The following is a 20,352-nucleotide window of genomic DNA, read 5'->3' as shown; positions in this document are numbered from 1 at the left end:
GAGAGCGTGGAGTCCTAACCACTGGACCTCCAGGGAATTCCCTGTTCAGCTACTTTTTTTTTTTTTTTTTTTTGCGGTATGTGGGCCTCTCACTGTTGTGGCCTCTCCCGTTGCGGAGCACAGGCTCCGGACACACAGGCTCAGCGGCCATGGCTCACGGGCCCAGCCGCTCCGCGGCATGTGGGATCCTCCCGGACCGGGGCAGGAACCCGCGTCCCCTGCATCTGCAGGCAGACTCTCAACCACTGTGCCACCAGGGAAGCCCTCTTCAGCTACTTTAACAGATGATGTTGTTTGCCTGGGATTGGGATGAGCATCTCAAAACAGATATAGTTTCCATTTGCCTCAGCCATTGTTTTCCTCAGAATCACCTCTGTCTGTGTCTCAGGCATCCTCTGTACCTCTCTCTTTTCCCTGCTCTTACACTTTTTTCTCTCCTTCCTTAACACTTTGTTTCTCTTCCTTGCTCTGTGTCGTATTTCTATACCCTTTGTTGCTTTGTATCCTTTTCCTCTCATCCTTCTTTTGTGCTTGAGTGGTGGTGGTCTGTTCTCTTGCCTCAAGGGTTTTAGGTGGTTAGAGTACCCCTGGGTTCAGAAGAAAAAGAAGGAGATTTTGAAAGGCAGGAAATCAATCCTTATTGTGTGTCCAGAAGTTCCATACATTTTATTTCATATAATCTTAGTAATAAACTTATAGTACGGTATATCATCCAAGCAAGCTGGGTTATACTTCTGTAACAAACAGCCTCAAAAGCTCAGGGGCTTTATGCAGCAAAGATTGATTTATTACTCCTGCCACTTATCAATGGTGGGTTGACTGAGGCTCTGCTCTGAGCCATCATTGTCCTAACCTCAGGACCTAGGTTGACAGAGCAGTCACTACCTAGAACGTCGCCATTTGCCATAGTAGAAGAAAGAGAGAATGTGAAAAAGCACAGCACACACTGGCTTTTAACACTTCCATGTAGAAGAGACACGTTTTAATTGGTCAAAATAAGTCACATAGCCATTCCTGGGTTAATTGGTAGGAGTTAAACGAGGTGGCGAAGTACAATCTTCCTAGGTATCTGGAAGGAAAGAGAGACTCACATATTGGTGAACAGGCCTGATAACCATGGTAGGTATTACTGCTCCCATTTTACAGATGAGGTGGCTGAGGCACAGGAAGCTTATGTAGTTTGTTCAAGGACATGCAGTAAATGCCAGGGGTAGGGGGAGCTGAACCCATGCCTTTTGATTCCTGGGACAGTACCCTTGCCACTTCACGGGAGCTTTAGGATGCCTAAGCCTTGTCTACCCTTTTCTACCAGGTTTTTGGACTCTGCTGTGAAGACTGGTTTGCTGGTATGCCAGAGGCAAGATGCTAAGAAGCCCAGCTTTGGTCACCAACTTTTGCATCACATCTGGTGAGGGGCGTTGGAGTCTCTCCCCAAGGTGGGGTTTGGGAGGCTTCTAATTTCCAAGACAAAACCAGGTAGGTCACAAAACTTGGAGCACAGTCATTAGAAACCTTCTAGACAAAATTATCTGTGGTGATAGAAGTCAGAATAGCGGTTATTTCAGAGACGGGCAAGAAAGGGGTTTTGCATATTGACTAGATAGATGTTTAAAGGAACCTTCTGGGGTGATACTATCTCGATCTGGATGGTGGTTAAATGGGTGAATACAAATGCAAAAATTTATCAAGCTGTACACTTAAGATTTGTACACTTTGCTATATGTCATTTATATCTCAATAAAAATGAGTAATAAAAAGAAATATTCTTCATCAAAATAAAAATATTTACTGTGCCAAAGATCCTATTAAGAGAATGAAAAGACAAGGTACCGAGTGAGAGAAAATATTTGCAAGTTATGTATTCAACAATGGATATGTATCCAGAATATATAAAGAACTCTCAAAACTCAACAGCAAGTAAACAGACAACCCAATTTAAAAAGTAGGCAAAAGACTTGAAGGGACACTTCACCAAAGGGGATAAAAGGAAAGCAAATAAGCATATAAAAAGTTGTTCAACGTTATTGGCCATTAAGGAAATGCAAATTAAAACCAGGATAAGGGACTTCCTTGGTGGCGCAGTGGTTAAGAATCTGCCTGCCAACGCAGGGCACATGGGTTCGAGCCCTGGTCCAGGAAAATCACACATGCTGCGGAGCAACTAAGCCAATGCACCGCAACTACTGAGACTGCGCTCTAGAGCCCGCGAGTCACAACTACTGAGCCCGCGTGCGCAACTACTGAAGCCCGAGTGCCTAGAGACCGTGCTCCGTAGCAAAGAGAAGCCACCGCAATGAGAAGCCTGCGCACCACAACAAAGAGTAGCCCCCGCTTGCCGCAACTAGAGAAAGCCCAGCGAGCAGCAACGAAGACCCAACGTAGACATAAGTAAAGAAATAAATTTATTTTTTTAAGTAAATGTAATTTAAAAAAAAAAAAGGACGAATTACCACTACAAATCTGTTAGAGTAGCAAAAAAATTTTTTAAATATTGACAGTGCTACCAAGCGTTGGCAAAAAGGCAGCAACAGGAGCTCTCGTTCATTACTGGTGGAATTCAAAATCATCCTCTGGAACATAGTCTGGCAATTTCTTATAAAGTTAATACACTTACTGCACAAGTCAATAATCCCTTAGGTATTTACCTGAGAGAAATAAAAACATGTTCACACAAAAACCTATACACTGTATGCTCATTAGCAGCCTACATTTGTAATTACCAAAAACTAGTTAAAATGGGTAAATGCATTACTTGGCTTATCCGTGCCATGGCACACAATCCAAAAACAAAAAGAAAGAAATTATTCATGCAACAGCTGAGGTGAATCTCAAAGGCATTATGCTGAGTGAAAAAATCCGGTCTCAAAAAGGTTACATGCTATATGATTCCATTTATGTGACATTTTAAAAAGACAAGGCTAAAGTGACAGAGAATAGATCAAAATAGCAAGAGGTTTGGTGGGGGTGGGGCGGGCGGGAAGATGTGACTACAGAGGAATAGCACAGGGGAGTCTTGGGGGCAGTAGACCTGTTCCATATCTTGATTGTGGTTGTGATTAGACTCCAAATCCAGGGGCCAAGGAGCCCCATCTGCTTTGTTCACTCCTACACTCTCAGTGCCTGGGACTTAGGTACGATGTGCGTGCTCATGGACGCAGTGAAGGAGTTTTCTAGCTCCAGCCCTGATTCATCTTGGCACACTTCGCAGGCTAGTCTATATTTAGCTACCTCTCCAGCTGCCTAATGGACACGCCACAGCTGGAAGGCATCACTAATCCCCCTTCACAACCCAGGCCTGGGTCACAAGATCTCCCTCCTGGAAAGCAGAGTCTCCAGCTGTCCTGTAGTTTGAAATTTGTAGATATTAGCAATCTAATGAGTCATTTTAATTTTTGAAGTACATTTTTATTGTAAAAGTAACATTTGTTCAATGTTTAAAAAAAAACTGTCTCAAAAAAAAAAAAAAGTAGACCCCACCCTATTTCCCAGAAGCCATAATTGTTACTAGTTCCTTCTCCGTCTATCTAGAAACATTTATGTGTAAATAAGCATGTATATCTCTATATATGTAATAGATATGAATGAATTGATCCACAGCTCTTGGGGCACATGTAATGTCCTGTTTCTGTACGGACTCACTCGTATCAAATCTGGCTTCCACCCTGCCCATCACTGATGGTATTCTAGTGTCTGACAGTTTTCAGACTCCCTCCCTTGGATCAAACAAGGAAGTCGAGGCTTCTGCAATCCTGAGGAAACAGATGAGAGTCTGCTCCTCTGGCCACCTGGTCAGCATTGCCTTGCTCCTCATCCAGGCCTCGGGGGTCCAACAGAAACAGACCACTAGGCTGGCCTGAACATTCCTAATCGCCCAAGCATAGCATCAGCAAAGCTAGGAGAGAGGGAAAAAAGCATCAACTTTGGAAATTTGATGTTTAAGAAGAAGAAGAAAGAGGAGGAGGAGATGGAGAGAGCAGGAGGGAGTCAAAATAATCAGGCATCTAGGAAAAATCACAAATCTATAGTACATCCTTAAAGCCGTTTTTGGTTTCATGTAGTTCTTTTATTTTTAATTACGCTGGGGGGGCAACATAACATTTTCTGTTTTTCTCTATAGTCTTGATCTGGCCTTACCTGGGGGCAGTTGTTGAAGTTCTGAAAATACCCAGTACAGAGCACCTGGGCGCAGTTCTCACGGATGCCGGCAGCCAATACCGTCCGAGAGGCTGCTCTTGAAAAGGCCCAGCTCTCCACATGTCCTGGAGAAACTGGATCCCCTCTTTTTTCTCTGAGTCCCCAGAGGTCCAAGCGCCATCCAAGAGGTAGGTTACTGCCTGCCTCTTCATCCTTCCCTTTCAGACCAGACATCCAGCACCTTCCAAAACCAAGGCCTACGTTGGTGTGGGCTTCCTATAAACCCCCACCCAGTCTGATTCTTACTTTTCTTTCTAAAACACACAAAAAAGCCAAACCGCTCAACGGTCAGGAAACCCACAACTTCAAGGACGCAAAGTCCTGACTACGCAGAAGAGGAAGAGAAGAATTCCTTTATTCCTTGTTAATTCTCAATAGATTATTGTTACAATAAATTCATAATAGATGGTTCTGCTATATAACATATTGTTTAAATTTTCTTATTTCTTCAAATATGATGCCTGTGGGGAAAGTTATTGTAGGGAGATCAATTAATAATCATTGATGAAATGTTTCTTGGATGAAGAAACCCATAATGGTCATAGTGTGGGAGACTTAAAGAAAGGAAAAGAGGATTCTTCTGAGAAATTTTAGTCCACTTTAGAAAACAAAATGCATACACTATCTGAGAAACTCTTTGAGGACAATGCAGGCCAGTGGGTACTTATGGAGCATCTACTAATAAAAGCTAATATTTGCTGATATCCTACTAGGTGTCAGGCACTGTACTAGCCCTCGGGATACCACAACCAACCAGATGGAGATGCCTCCTGCCCTACAGAGCTCAGAAGGACAGACATGAAACATATAGAAACGAGGTGGTAACTCTTAAAAAAGGGAGAGTACAGGCTGCCATAGGAATGCAGAGCCAGAGAACTAAACACAGGATGGGGTGTCAGGGAAGACCTCCCTTAGAGACAGACCTTTAAACCGAGACTTGCAAGTGACAAACCAAAATAGAAAGACATCAGGGCTGGGGGAGGGGAAGCTGAGTTTATTGCTTAACAGGCAAGGGAGAGCCATGTCCCTCAAGAAATGAGTCCAGTGGGTCTCCCTAAGAAGAAACTGAAAGGCCAAAATATAGATCCAAAAGGAGGAAGCTCACCAATAAAGCAGGAATTGAATTCTGGTTTCTGTCTTACAAAGGGGGTTGTACACTCTACCATCTTCAGTTCTCAGTTCTCAAAAGAGTAGGTGATTCTCAAAGAGGTCCAAGACAGGTCCTGTGATGCCTCGATGGACTCGGGTCAAAAGGGGGCAAAACCATATCTGTTTATTCTAAAGCTAGATAGATTTCTTCTTATAAAGACCCAATAGCAGTGGGGCAGGCAGAGGACGAAAGGAAGGTGATGGAGGGGTTAGCTTTGCAAGAGATCTGGACAAGTTTGAGGAACCAAGAGAAATTCAAGTTACAGAAGCATGGGGGCAGAGAGAAGAGTGGTGCTTAGAGGATGCTTGTGAGATGGGCTAATCAAGAAAGACCTGGTAGGCCATATGCTATGGACTGAATTGTGCTCCTCAAAACTCATATGTTGAAGCCCTAAACCCCAATGTGACTATATTTGAAGATAGGGTCTCTAGGAGGTAATTAAGGTTAAATGAGGTCCTAAGGGTGGGGCCCTAATCTGATGGGATGGGTGTCCTTATAAAAGATGCAAGAGGGGCTTCCCTGGTGGCGCAGTGGTTGAGAGTCCGCCTGCCGCTCCAGGGGACATGGGTTCGTGCCCTGGTCTGGGAAGATCCCACATGCCGCGGAGCGGCTGGACCCGTGCGCCATGGCCGCTGAGCCTGCGCGTCCGGAGCCTGTGCTCCGCAACGGGAGAGGCCACAGCAGTGAGAGGCCCGCGTACCGAAAAAAAAAAAAAAAGATACAAGAGAGCTGTCTCTGCCCATGTGTGCACAGAGAAGAAAGAGGCCATATGAGCACACAGGGAGATGGTGGCCACCTACAAGTCAGGAGAATATGCCTCAGAATTAGATCTACCTTGCTGGCACCTTGATCTTGGGCTTCCAGCCTCTAGGACTATGAGAAATAAATTTTTGTTGTTTAAGCCACTTAGTCTGTGGTATGTTGTTATGTTGCCTGAGCAGATTAATATACCATATTAAGAATTCTGAACTCAACATCAAAAAAAAATTTTTTTTAATGGGCAGAGAATCCAATAGACATTTTTCCAAAGAAGATATACAGATGGCCAAGAGGCACGTGAAAGGATGTTCAACATTGCTGATCAGGGAAATGCATATCAAAACCACAATCACCACATACCTGTCAGAATAACGATTATCAAAAAGACCACAAATAGCAAGTGTTGGCCAAGATGTAAAGAAAAGGGAACCTAGTGCTCTGTTGATGGGAATATAAATTGGTGCAGCCACTATGGAGAACAGTGTGGATTCCTCAGAAAGTTAAAAGTAGAACCATTATATGATCCAGCAATCCTACTTCTGGGAATTTATCCAAAGAAAACAAAAACATTAATTTGAAAAGATATATGCACCCATATGTTCATTGCAGAAATTATTGACAATAGCCAAGATATGGAAGTAACCTAAGTGCCCATCAATAGATGAATGGATAAAGAAGATGTGTCACACACACACACACACACACACACACACACACACACACACACAATGGAATATTACTCAGCCATAAAAAGAATGAAATCTTGCCATTTGCAACAACATGGATGGACCTAGAGTATGTTATGCTAAGTGAAATAAGTCAGAGAAAAACAAATACTGTATGATTTTACTTATATGTGGAATCTAAAAAACAAAACAAATGAACAAACAGAACTGAACAGAAACAGAGTCATAGACGCAGAGAACAAGCAGGTGCCAGAGGGGAGGTAGGTGGGAGAATAAGAGGAATAGGTGACAGAGACTAAGAGGTACGAAAAGTGCAAACTTTCAGTTATAAAATAAATGAGTCACAGGTACAAATGTGCAGCGTGAGGATTATAGTTAATAATGATGTAATATCTTTGTATGGTGACAGATGACAACTAGACTTACCATGGTGATCATTTTGAAATGTATAGAAATATCAAATCACTATGCTTCGCATCAGGAATTAACATAGTGTTATAGGTCAGTTATAGGTCAAAAACAAACAAACAAACTCATAGAAAAAAAAGATCGGATTTGCAGTTACCAGAGGCAGGGAGTGGGAGGGAGGGGGAATCAGATGAAGGCAGTCAAAAGGTATAAACTTCCAGTTATAAGTTCTAGGGATGTAATGTACAGCATGATAAATACAGTTAACACTATGGTCCATTATATATGAAAGTTGTTAGAGAGTAAGTCCTAAGAGTTCTCATCACAAGGAAAAATATTTTTCTCCATTTCTTTAATGTATCTGTATGAGATGATGGATATTCACTAAACCTATTGTAATCATTTCATGTCGTACATATGTCAAATCATTATGTTGTACACCTTAAACTTATAGAGTGCTGTATGTCAATTATATTTCAGTAAAATGGAAGAGAAAAACAGAAGACTTTTGAACATATTCCTAAAAGCTTGGTGGCAAGCCTCTGGGGCTTTAAGCAAGGGATAGACATGCTCACACTCAGATCTGGGAAGGCTCACTCTGGCTGAAACTCGGAGAAGGGATCTGAGCAGGGCAAGACTGGAGGCAGTGAGATAAGGTAAGAGGTGGGGTAGGCACGCAGGATGGAGGTGATGGAGACTTGGAGCGTGGTGACAGGGAGGTGAGGGAAAGTGGAAAGACTGGAGAGATCTTTACAAGGGAAAATCAATGGGACTTGGGGGCTGATGAAGGAAGGGGGTGCTCCAGAGGCCCCCAAGGCACAGTGGAAAAGAGCACTGGGCTGGGAATCTCAAGATCGAGGTCTAATTCCCAATCAACCACCAGTCAACTACCCAGTGGCTTTGGCCAAGTCACTTTACTGCCCTTCACTGCTTTCGTTTCCTCATCTTGTAGGACGAGATAAGGCCTGTTGATCTTATGGTACCACTCAATTCTACTGTCCTCTGATTCTACAAAGTAAATGCATTACTAAGGACAAAATAAAACCATGGTGTCACCTCCCCCCAAGGTTTAAGGACCCTTCCTCTATGTGTTACTCAATACCATTGATCATCATATACTTAAAGATGTACTCAAATGTTGCATTTACTGGTCTGTCTCCTTCAGAAGGCTAAGTGCTCCTTGAGGGCAAGAACTGGGTATCCTGTACCTGGAACCAGGTCAGGCATATGGTAATTGATTCACTGTATCTGTGAAATTGACTATTTTGAAGTGCAGAGAGAACAGACACACAGTTATTCAAGAAGGCATCTTGGTGCCATGTATTGTGTTTTTTCTGTATCTAGAGCACTGTGGTGGATGCTAGGGTCATCTGAATAAACAAGAAAGCCAGTCATGGACCTTACGTCAAGTCAAGTGGCCAAGACAGACGTTAAACACACGAGGACAAAAATTATGGTTTATTTCTAGTTGTGGCAAGTGCCACAAGGAAAAGTACTGGGTATTGTGAATGTGTAATAGGGAGACCTAACTGAGAGAGTGACCTTTATGATAATAAGGGTGAGTTGAGTGACTCACAGAACTAGGAAAGGAAGAGAGAAAGAGAGGGGGACAGAGGGAGAGACTTTTAGGAATAATAAGGAATAATAAAAAGGAATAATAAGCATGCATGGAGGCCTGAAGCAGGAAGGAGTTCTGATGAGAATACGGGAAGGAAATCCGCTGGGATGGTAACGTTAGCTACACTGGGATTGTGGAATTTTGGGTACTTTTTATTTTCTTTTGTTTGTATACATTTTGCATTTCACAGATTTTCCACAACAAACACACGTTATTTTAATCATTGGAGGGGAAAAAAAACATTGTTAGTTTAAACAAAATAATAAAGGATGTGGGGAGAATGGGTGTCATGGAGGAGGGGGCACATTCCAGAGGGACTGGTGACTTAAGCGGTGAGTAATCCCTACGTGGGGGAGAGCACAGGCATGTTGATGGGGCTAGAACAAAAGAGCAGGGGTGACTCACGAATGATACAGTTGAAGCTGGGCCGCCAAGGTCCATGAAGGTGAGGCTGAAGAGTTGGGGGTGATATGAAAAGTCATAGTGAGCTACTCTCAAAGGGCCTGAGCAGGGGAGGTAAGCATTTTAGCAAAGGGGAGCAGGATGGGGAGAAACCAGAGAGTGAAGGAGTCTAAGAGGTCCCTTCGGGGCTGGTGGGGGAGAGCGGGGACCTGGTAAGGCCAGTAGTCCTACAACACAGAGTAGTTGGTCCTTTGTTACTTCACGGGCATCGAGGGGTTAGGCTGCCCTATGCTTTCTGCCCCACAGTGGAAGTGGAAATTGTGTTTTCTGAAGGTCCTTCCTGATCTGCAACCTCTGAGAAATAAACTGCTAGCCTGGGGACATTTCTAAAGAGATAAAGTCAAAAATTGGTTTTCGGGGGCAGAGGTGGCAGGGCACAGGCAGGATTTGGAAAATTGGGGCCTGATATAAGTTCTAAGATGTCCTCCCACCCACTCCTGATCTAGATAAGCACCCCTGCTTATCCACCCACACTGGATACTTGGCCAGGATTTCCTCCTGAGGCTGTGAAGCATTTTTAGGGCTGGGATGTGAGTTGGGGAGGGGGCGGAAATTGGCTCCCCACTCCCCTCTGAGCTGAACCTACAGGAACTACCTCAGCCACTTCCCTTCTAGGCTTTTCCCCCCTCTTCCCATGTGGTTCCCTCAGATCACCATCTGATTGCCCCAACAGAACTCTTCTTGGCATCTCCTCTCACCCCACACTGCTGACATGGGTGCTGCCCACTCAGAGAGATGAGGACCAACTTCGTCCTGGCTTTCTACCCAGCCCGGAAGCTGAGTGCAGCACCAGAGTCTGTGCCCTAGCCCTCTCCTGCTCTCTTGAGAAAAGAGATGCAAAATCATATTAAATAATGATATTAAATCACCATGTTAGATCAGTGTATCAAGTGCAGGACTGGTCAGTCAGCAGCTGAGGGATCACTATCCGTTGCCCTGTAGTTGGCCCTGGGCTACTGTGAGGATGGAGGAGACAGGGGCACTGAAGGAGCAGTCCCGCTGTTTGGAGGCATCAAGTTCTTAATAAAAGTAACTTCAACCCAGAAGACCTGGGTTCATGTCACAGCTGAGCTCTTGCTAGCCTAGTCATCTGAAGGGTAGCCCACTTACCCCTCTAAGCCCCGTAGTTTCTTCAACTGTGAAATGGTCGTGATAGCTAGTTTAGGATCAAATGATGCAGTGTCTGAGAAAAATAGACTTAAAAGGAGTTCTTCCTTCCACAGGAATCTATTGTGAGCCTATCAGTGCTCAAAATGTTCAGGATATAAAGATAAAGAAGACAATCGTAACAGGCCAGTCCCCTGCCCTCAGGAAGTTCCTCCAGTTGCTGTTATTACTGATGACTGTTGAATAAATGGGGCCACTCATAAGAAGCAAATGGAGAGTTCTGACAGAGGATGAAAGGCTATATTTTCCAAAGATGGGTATCCTCCTCCGATACCCTTCTTATCCCATGACTGACACGCCAGGGTGGATCGTGTTCCTTCCCCTTGAATCTGGGTGGGGCTGTGACTGCCGTGACCAATGGAGTAGGGGGAAAGCAATGTAGATCATAAAAAAGTGAAGTCATCAAAAGTATATAGTTCATGCCTGGTTCTCTTTCTCAGTAACCCAGACACCATGCAAGAGAGGCCCAATCTAGACCAAGGGAGAGGAACCGAGGCCCCCAGCCAATAGCCAGCATCCACTGCCAGACGTGTGAATGAAGGATCCTGCAGACGGATGGTTCCAGTCTCCAGCTTTCGAGTCTTCCAGCTTCGACCCCAGACATCATGGAGCAGAGGCAAGCCATCTCCACCCCCACTGCACTCCATCCAAACTCCTGATCCACAGAGCCCATAAAGGTAACAAAGAGTGTCATGCCCGCTAAGTCTTGGGGTAATCTTTTAGGCAACATTAGATAACCAGAACATAGAGTGACCTTAGGAGGAGCAAGAATGAGCAGCATAGAAACTGAAGGAGAAAGTACCCTAGACGAGCTGAGTTAGTCAGATGGAATGACATTAAATGTGGAAAGCGTTACTAGCCTCGACCACATGGTTTCTAACCTCGTCCTGCTGTGAAATTGTTCCCTCAAAGACCACCAACAACCTCCCAGCTGACTAAAGTCAAAAACACCTCACCTTTTTCTCCATACTCATTCTCCTTCAACTTCTTTCCTTGACTTCCAGTCTTAATATAAGGTCAACTACCACACGGACATGCTTCTCTACCGGTCTCTGCTTTGCTTTACTCATTGGTTCCTCTTCTCCCTCCCACCTTCCCACTAGGCTGTAAGCAACTTACTTTCCAAAGGCTTGCTCCCCTCTCTCCATCCATGGCCCTCAAAGAGCTCCTCCTTCTTCTTCTTCTTCTTTTAAATATTTATTTATTTGGCTGCGCCTGGTCCTACTTGCAGCACACAGGATCTTCGTTGCTGCCGTGTGGGATCTTCCTTGTGGCATGCAGGCTCTTTAGTTGCGGCATGCGGGCTCTAGCTCCCTGACCAGGGATTGAACCCAGGGCCCCTGCATTGGGAGCACGGAGTCTTAACCACTGGACCACCAGGGAAGCCCCGGGCTCACTCCTTCTTGACGAAACTATCACCTGTGTGCAGAGTCTCCCACTCCAATACCTCCATAACCAGTCCTGTTCATCGACATGAACGCCTATCTTGTATTGCCAGTTTCCCTCTAGTCATGTGCCAATACCTTATTTCTTTGCCACCTCAAGTCCAACACATCCAAAATGGACCCACTGTAATGGATGCTATCTGGGCCTCACCCAGATCATCTTTACCAGCTGGTCTACTCATCCCCCAGGTACCAGGCGTGTTGTCTGATAACCACACACAGCTGTCCCCTTTTCTGGAGAATTGGCCTGGACCGAATGGGAGACAAGCCATCCCCACAACACACACTTTGGACAGATCTCAGCCACTGACTGCCTGGTGCGCAGCTGTAAAACACCAACCCCCTTCTCTCAAGGTGGAGCCGACTCTGGTGTGATTTGCGCCGAGAGTCTCACTGTGGACTCGGATTACAGCTTAGCCCACATCCTTGCTTAGCTTCTTGGCTTTGCCATCTTGTTCCCCTCGCTCTTCTCCTCCCCGCATCAATCCCTTGGACAAAAGTTCTGTGCCACCCAACCTAAAACACCTATCAAGGCAGGTTCACTTGTTTACTCGTTTCTTGGCCTCCCCAACCTGAAACTCCCTATCAGGCCAGCCATCAATCCTAACATATTTTCTAGCAAATGCCTCTCAGATTTATTTCTTCCTCCTTGTTCCCATTGCCCCCACATAATCACCTCACACCTGGATTGTGAAATTGGTCTCCTCTCCAACCTCCCTGCCCTTTCCTGTTTTTCCTTCCCCCCACCCAACATGACTCGCACGTAAACGCCAGATTAAAATCTCTTTAATGCCTTTGATCATACAGCTCCCCTACCCAAAAGTTGAATGCCTCCTGTTTCTAATGGCACTAGATAAAGATTCTTTTGTCTGCTTTCCTGGACCCTCACTGAGATCTGGCTTTCCCCTTGTTTACTTAACCTCATTTTCCAGTATTTCTAATTTTCTATTCCAGCCAGCTCCTTCAAAATTCCACAAAGCACACTTATTCCCATCACACCAGCCCCACTTTCCCCTCCTACACTTTCCTAAACCCTGCCCATCAGTGGGAGGGCCACCCAGCTGTCTCCCAGTATCCACCCTTCCCTTCTTCTCAGTTTCCAGCTGGGCACAGGGGTGCCTGGAGTAAATAACACATATCCCAGCCTCCCTTGCAGCTGGATATGGTTAAATGACTTCACTTCAGCCTATTTCATATAAGCAGAAATGCTGTGCATTACTTCTGTCAATGGATTAAGAGGAAAGGATGTGTTTCTTTGCCCTTCTCTGTCCTACTGGCTGGAATGTGCAGCTTGGACAGCCATCTTAGATCATGAAGTAAAAACCATGTACTGAGGACGTGAGGCAACAAAGTGAGCTTCTAGCCAAGCCTGAACTGCCAGCCTTGAGCTAGACTTTCTATCAGAGAGAATGAATTTATATCTAGTAAACCACTATTCTAATTTTTTGTCTCTCACAGCTGAATCTAATCCTAACTGACACACATACTCAACTTTTCTGTTTGTTAGCCATAATGAGCTTCTGTGGCTCACAACCAAAGGAAACCAAATGCTAAGGAAGGAAGGTAAAAGCTTTAGAAAAATTAAAGGAAGCTGAGGCAAAGTGCACAGGACTTTAGAAAGACATTTCTAAATTATTACTGGCAGGGAAGTGACTACGATTATGTAAGGAGAAACTAGGCAAGCCCAGGCAAAATGCAGGGCTGGATTTTCATGCATTGTACACTGCAGAAATTATGGGCAGAGCGGATCTAATATAACTCTGAGCGTTAATAAGGTGGTTGAGCTGTACTTTGGTTCTGCTCACATCTTGTGAAGGGAGGAAAGAAGTGGATGCAAGGCTGAGCTGAGAAATATTTAACAACTGCCTGGAGGTTGGGGGGAGTCTAATTAGCTGCATTTCCAGTTTCCGTGGTGTAAATATTCCCAACAAGGTCAACTTCAAGCTACCGACGTTATGTCAGTTGGCTCACAAAATTCCTGAAAGTATCACAATCTGCTCTCATGAGCTGCTCCAGCACAGAAGGGGGCGGTGAGGGGCGCTGAAGTGGCAATGCATGTGATGAACCTCACTAGGCGCCAGGCACTGTGGGAGCCATTGTGCATATATTATCTTCCTTAATCCTTCCACGCAACACTGAGGGGTAAGGCCAACCGTCCCCAACCATTAATCCTTTAGGGGAAAGTTCCAATACATGTGGATTTATATTTATATATCTTCTCCACAACCCTGGAAGATGCATTGGTCATTCCTATTATGGATAATTAGAAAAAGTAGGAAATGGAGGTTAGGAAGGAAAGCTAGGGTGTAGTGGATATTATTTGGGTTTTGACAATGCAGCAATGACTCTCTCCTCCTCCTCTGACAATAGTCATTGGATTCTTTGGGGAATTACCTGTGCACAGTCCTACTGAGCTTTCAGTTAAGATGTCCGTTCTTCCCCAGGCCCCTACCTAAACCAGACTAATCAGACTCTCTCTGCTGGAGCTTTGAATGATGAACATGAATGTGAGGGATGGAAAAAAACTAGCTGTCATTCATTCATTTCAGCAGGTAGTGAGGGCAAGACTTGATTCCTGCTATGGAGTCCCCAGAGCTGCCCTAGTTCCTATGTTCCCTGAGCCTAGCTCTCTAGCCTTCCTTTCAGGCTGTGAGCTCTTCAATATCCTCCCAATGCTCAGCTTTTCTAAGTTAGCCATAATGAGTTTCTGTGGCTTGAAACCAAAGAAATCCAAATGCTAAGAAAGGAAGGTAAAAGTTTTAGAAAAATTAAAGGAAGCTGAGGCAAATGCAGAGGGCTTTAGAAAGGCATTTCTAAATCACTACTGGCAGAGAAATGGCTACAATTATGTAAGGAGAACCTAGGAAAGCCCAGTCAAAATGCAGGGCTAGGGCTTCCCTGCTGGCGCAGTGGTTGAGAGTCCGCCTGCCGGTGCAGGGGACACGGGTTCGTGCCCCGGTCCGCGAAGATCTCACATGCCGCGGAGCGGCTAGGCCCGTGAGCCATGGCCGCTGAGCCTGCGCGTCTAGAGCCTGTGCTCCGCAACGGGAGAGGCCACAACAGTGAGAGGCCCGCGTACCGCAAAAAAAAAAAAAATGCAGGGCTGGATTTTCATGCATTTCACTGCAGAAATTATGGGCAGAGCTGACCTTATATAACTCCAGGTGTTAATAAGGTGTTTGAGCTGTACCATCCAGATGCTCATCACAGGGGTTTTTTTTTTTTTTAGCTTTTTTTTTTTTTTTTGCGGTTCGCAGGCCTCTCACTGTTGTGGCCTCTCCCGTTGCGGAGCACAGGCTCGGGACGCTCAGGCTCGGCGGCCACGGCTCACGGGCCCAGACGCTCCGCGGCATGTGGGATCTTCCCGGACCAGGGCACGAACCCGTGTCCCCTGCATTGGCAGGCGGACTCTCAACCACTGCGCCACCAGGGAAGCCCTTAAGCTTTTTTTTTTTTTGTAAATTTATTTATTTATTTATTTAGACTGCACTGGGTCTTCGTTCCTGTGCGCAGGCTCTTTGTTCTGACGCGCGGGCTTCTCTAGCTGCAGCTCATGGGCTCAGTAGTTGCAGCATGAGGGCTTAGTTCCCCAACCAGGGATTGAACCCGGGCCCCCTGCACTGGGAGTGCAGAGTCTTAACCACTGGACCACCAGGGAAGTGCCCTGGGTTAATAATCACAGGGTTTTTAAGTAAAGGCAACTCAAACCATTTCACATCTAAAGTATCCAGGTTACCCTGTGTTTTTAGAATCACTATGAAACAGATGGGAGTATTTTTTTTTTTAAATATTTTGATCATTTGGGTGGAGGACCAGAGAGAAAACACAGACCACTAAGCACTCTTAGTTAGCATTTTATCTTCTAGAAAGTAAGATGAATTTACAATTATCTCCTTTAAAACTATTAGCAGTAGAGATCCTGGCAGGTTTCTAGTAGGGAAGCCAGGAGTTGTATTCGGGTTTGTGTGACTGCCCAGCATTTCTACTAGTTCTATGCCTCAGCTAAAATTTTTCCCATCACCCCTTCCTGCAGTGATCTCACCCTGCTCTGAATTCCTAAAATGCTCGCTTTCTGTCTCAACATTCCATTCATTTCACATTCAACATGGTGATTTGCTGGGTCTTCAGATGAGGAAAAGTACTTGCTAAGCTCTAATATACCAAACAAATGTTAGTTATTATGTTACTGCGTATGTGCATATATTAGTGTGTACATGTATAAAATATACACATATACTTGTACATATATGTGTATATGTATGTACAGTTATATAATTATTATATGTCTCTTATTTTCCCTTAACTAGGTTATTATAAACTTCTTGAGGCCCATTTATCCATCTTTCTGCCTTCCACTGCTCATAGTTGGAACACATTTGACAGTCAATCTACTGATGATTTGAGTGCAGGGACTAGCCTCCATCATTTCTATGACTTTCAGCCACTTACCTCCACTGCCCTCCTGTGTCCTACAGGGCTGCTGGGAGGACTGAATGAGATAATGGGTGCAGAGCACCCTGGATTGGTTGGTTCCGTGTGGACTATGACAGAAAAAAACTCTCTTAGTTCCCCCTTCAACCTCTTGTATTCCTTTTCACAGAAGTTTGGGTCATGGCTATGATCAGAAACACGTTTCCGTTTTTCAGTAATAGATTTCTGAAGAAGTTGTTTCTAGAGCTCTGAATGGGCGGTAGGAGACCTCATCCAACCAGAGCAGACTGATCTTGACTGCTTTAAAAGTGTTGAAAGCAAATGAAAGCCATCAGCTCGCAGTGAATGTTTTCACAATGCAGCAGTTTTCCTTCTCTCACCCCACTCATCATCTAGCCCGGTGCTGTCCAATAGAACTTTCTGTGATGACGGAAATGCACTATACCTGCGCTTTCCAATATAGTAACCACCGGCTACATGAGGTTTTTGTACACTTAAAATGTGGCTGATGCAAATGAGGAACTGAATTTTTTTTCATTATTATTTCTTTTTTTAAAATAAATTTATTCATTTGTTTATTTTTAGCTGCGTTGGGTCTTCGGTGCTGTGCCTGGGCTTTCTCTAGTTGCGGCAAGCAGGCGCTACTCTTCATTGCGGTGCACGGGCTTCTGATTGCGGTGGCTTCTCTTGTTGCAGAGCATGGGCTCTAGGACGCGTGGGCTCAGTAGCTGTGGCTCATGGGCTCTAGAGCACAGGCTCAGTAGTTGTGGCGCACAGGCTTAGTTGCTCCGCGGCATGGGGGATCTTCCCGGACCAGGGCTCGAACCCGTGTTCCCTGCATTGGCAGGCGGATTCTTAACCACTGTGCCACCAGGGAAGTCCCTAGGAACTGAATTTTAAATTGAATTTAATTTTAATCAATTAAAATTTAAATAGCCACATGCTACCATATGCGACAGCACAGAGCTAACTTAAGAGAATCTGGGTCTTTTTGTTCATTCATTAATTTATCATTCAATCAAAATCTACTGAGTACCTAATATAAGTTAGGCACAGTACTCAGCCCTGACAGGGGGTTCAATGGTTAGTCTCATCTGAAAGAGCTCAAAATTTCTTTGAGGAAGGGACTTTCCTGGTGGTCCAGTGGTTAAGTCTCTGTGCTCCCACTGCAGGGGGCATGGGTTTGATCCCTGGTCAGGGAACTAAGATCCCACATGTGGCATGGCCAAAAACTTGTTTGAGGAAACAAATGATCTTTTGAGATGACCTCAAGACCTTCATTTGTCTTCTGACTATACCATGTCCTCTTGAAAAAAGTAGCTGGAGATTTCTTAGGCGTGGGTCACCCTGCAGAGGTCCTTACCTCCCCGACTTCCCCTGCTGGATTAGGATCCTTGCCTGAGCTAGAGGCAACTCCCAAGGGCTGGCAAGAGTCCAGCGATATGACCAGAGGAGAGAATGCCCAACAGGGCTGCCCAACAAGGTTATTCTACCCTGGGGCATGTGTGCATAACCCATTCAGAGTTTGAAAGTGAGACACAAGCGAGGACGCAAATATCAGAGCAGCGTAAAACCCCAAAGACAACGAGCGAGGGCAGTGAGCCAAATGCTGATGTTAATAATGAGGATTGTTAAGAGGCAGGGAAGCGTAGAGGTCGGTTGCTTTGTCTCTGGAGCCAAACTTCCTGGAATTCAATCCCAGCTCTAGCCCTTGCTGCCGTGCAAAGTTTCTGTGCTGAATCCTCACCCGTGAGAGGGATGTTGTAAAGGCCTTCTTCTCAGAGACTGACCACGAAAATTAGATGAATAGAACATGGAATTGAACCAGAGTAAGCTGGTTCCAGCGTCCACTCTCTGACCGACGTGGTACACTGCTGGATTTGGGATGAGGTAGACTAGGGTTCGAATCTAACTCCCGCTATGTAATCTTGAGAAAGTGAGCTGCCTCATGGAACTTCTCATTTTCCTCTTTGGTGAAATGAGGATACAGACAATGATGACAGTGGAGGTTTGTGAAGGTTTAATGGATTGATTCCTAGGTAGTGCTCAGATTAGTGCCTCCAGGGCACTGTGTGTGCCCAAGCAGTGTGGGCCTATGTTACTTCACACTATGCACCGGGGCCCACGCAGGGCCACGCGGCAGACACTGAGGCTGGGGAGAGCGGCAGACAGAGAGATACTGAGCCACAGGGTGCGCTGGGTGGGCCGGGAGGTGGGGTGTGCTCCTGGAGCTGCTTGAACAGCAGCGTGGCTTGAAACCGCTGTGGCCTCCTGAAGACATGACATGCCAGTTCTTCAGGTGCAGATTGCCGGATTCCAGCCTATCCCTGTCCCCCGAGGTAACCTGCATGTCAACCTGTTCTCTGACAAGGAAGACGTTCTGACTTGACAGATTTGATGCAGGAACTCACAACAGGGACATTTTGATGCAACTTCCTTAGAACAGTCCTGTCAGAGGGTAAAATGGTAAACCACGGCCATTTCTTATAAAGTTAAATATCTTCTGAGTTATACTACTCCTAGATATTTACTCAAGAGGAAAACACACGTCCACAAAAAAAGTTGTATGTGACTCTTCATAGCAGTTTTATTCGTAATAGCCAAAATCAAGAAAAAAACACAAATGTCCTTCAATGGTGAATGAATAAGCCAACTGTATCATATTTATACAATGAAATACTATTCAGAAATCAAAAGGAAAGAACTACTGATTCGTGCAAGAATATGGATGAATCACAGAAATATTATACTGAGCAAAAGAATCCAGACACAAAAGAGTGCCTACTGTAGTTTTATTTATATGACATTCTAGAACAGGCAAAACTACAGGAACAGAAATCAGGTCAGTTGTCAGTAGGGGCTAGGAGCGAAGAGAGGGTATTGATTCCAAAGGGGCATAAGGAACTTTCTGGGGCAATGGAAATATTCTATATCATGATTGCAGTGGCATTTACACAACTATATGAATTTGTCAAAACTCATCAAACTGTACTCCTAAAAAGGATGGATTTTACCGTATATAAGCTATACTTCAATATACCTGGCTTTTTTCGGCTGTGTCGCGAGGCTTGTGGGATCTTAGTCCCCTGACCAGGGACCGAACCTGGTCCCTCGGCAGTGAAAGCGCAGAGTCCTAACCACTGGACTGCCAGGGAATTCCACAATATACCTGGCTTAAAAAAAAAAAAAATGATATCACCAAGCACTACCAAATTCTATGTGAAAGGGTGGGAGTCAGAGAGAGACGGGATGAGCACAACCCACAGGGATGGGCTGAGAGTATCTGGTTTGTACATTTCTCTTTTTTTGTTTTTGTTTTTTTGGCTCCTCCGTGCGGCATACAGGATCTTCATTTCCCAACCAGGGACCAAACCCGTGCCCACAAAGTCCATTAACCACTGGACTGGCAGAGAAGTCCCTAAATGCTGACAATTTAATAACTTTAGGGGGCCTTGTCAGAAAGTCCCTGGCATCAAAATGGCTGCATCACAATGCCGTGTGCACTTCTAAGCAATCAGAAAGATCAACAGACAAATATCTATAATATACTGTGTTTGGTGCCTCAAGAGACTTACGTACAAAGTAGATGGACTAATTCTACATGGAGGAGTCACGGGCACGGTTTCCCCAGGAGGTTGGAGAGAAAACAGCATGTGAAGAGTCCAATGGGTAAGAGTTTGGCATGAATGAGAAAAAGCACAAAATCGTATATGGTGCCCTAGCTCAGGGAGCAGGGAAAGCAGTCAGGGAGTTGAGAGAGAAGCCTGTAAAGTTGCCTGATTCGGGTTGGGAGGCCAGTGTCAGCCCCACTAGAGAGTTCAGAGGCACTGAAGTTACCAACCCAGACACTGACTTGGTCAAGTCCTTCTTTTAACAAGAAAGCTCTGGGGAGGGAATTCCCTGGTGGTCCAGTGGTTAGGACTCTGCGCTTCCACAGCAGGGGGCACGGGTTCGGGGGAACAAGATCCTGCGTGCCATGCAGCATGGCCAAAAAAAAGAAAAAAGAATAAAAAAAGAAAGCTCTGGGGAAGG

General features: G+C 45.1%; 1 long non-coding RNA gene across 1 annotated transcript in view; it reads left to right on the top strand.

Annotated features, from left to right (window-relative positions):
* The window catches only part of LOC137231799 (uncharacterized), a 93,849-nt gene extending 79,078 nt beyond the window's left edge, over positions 1-14,771 (top strand). Inside the window, exons 6-10 of the long non-coding RNA XR_010946732.1 lie at positions 1,313-1,476; positions 4,118-4,322; positions 7,678-7,853; positions 8,542-8,670; positions 10,885-14,771. This is a non-coding gene — a long non-coding RNA (uncharacterized lncRNA). The remainder of the gene's footprint in view (positions 1-1,312; positions 1,477-4,117; positions 4,323-7,677; positions 7,854-8,541; positions 8,671-10,884) is intronic.
* The last annotated feature ends 5,581 nt before the right edge of the window (positions 14,772-20,352 follow it).

This window comes from Pseudorca crassidens, chromosome 10 (genome assembly GCF_039906515.1).
Source record: "Pseudorca crassidens isolate mPseCra1 chromosome 10, mPseCra1.hap1, whole genome shotgun sequence".
NCBI classification, from domain to species: Eukaryota; Metazoa; Chordata; class Mammalia; order Artiodactyla; family Delphinidae; genus Pseudorca; species Pseudorca crassidens.
Note: the sequence above shows the minus strand (reverse complement) of the source record. Positions and strands in the feature narration are given on the sequence as shown.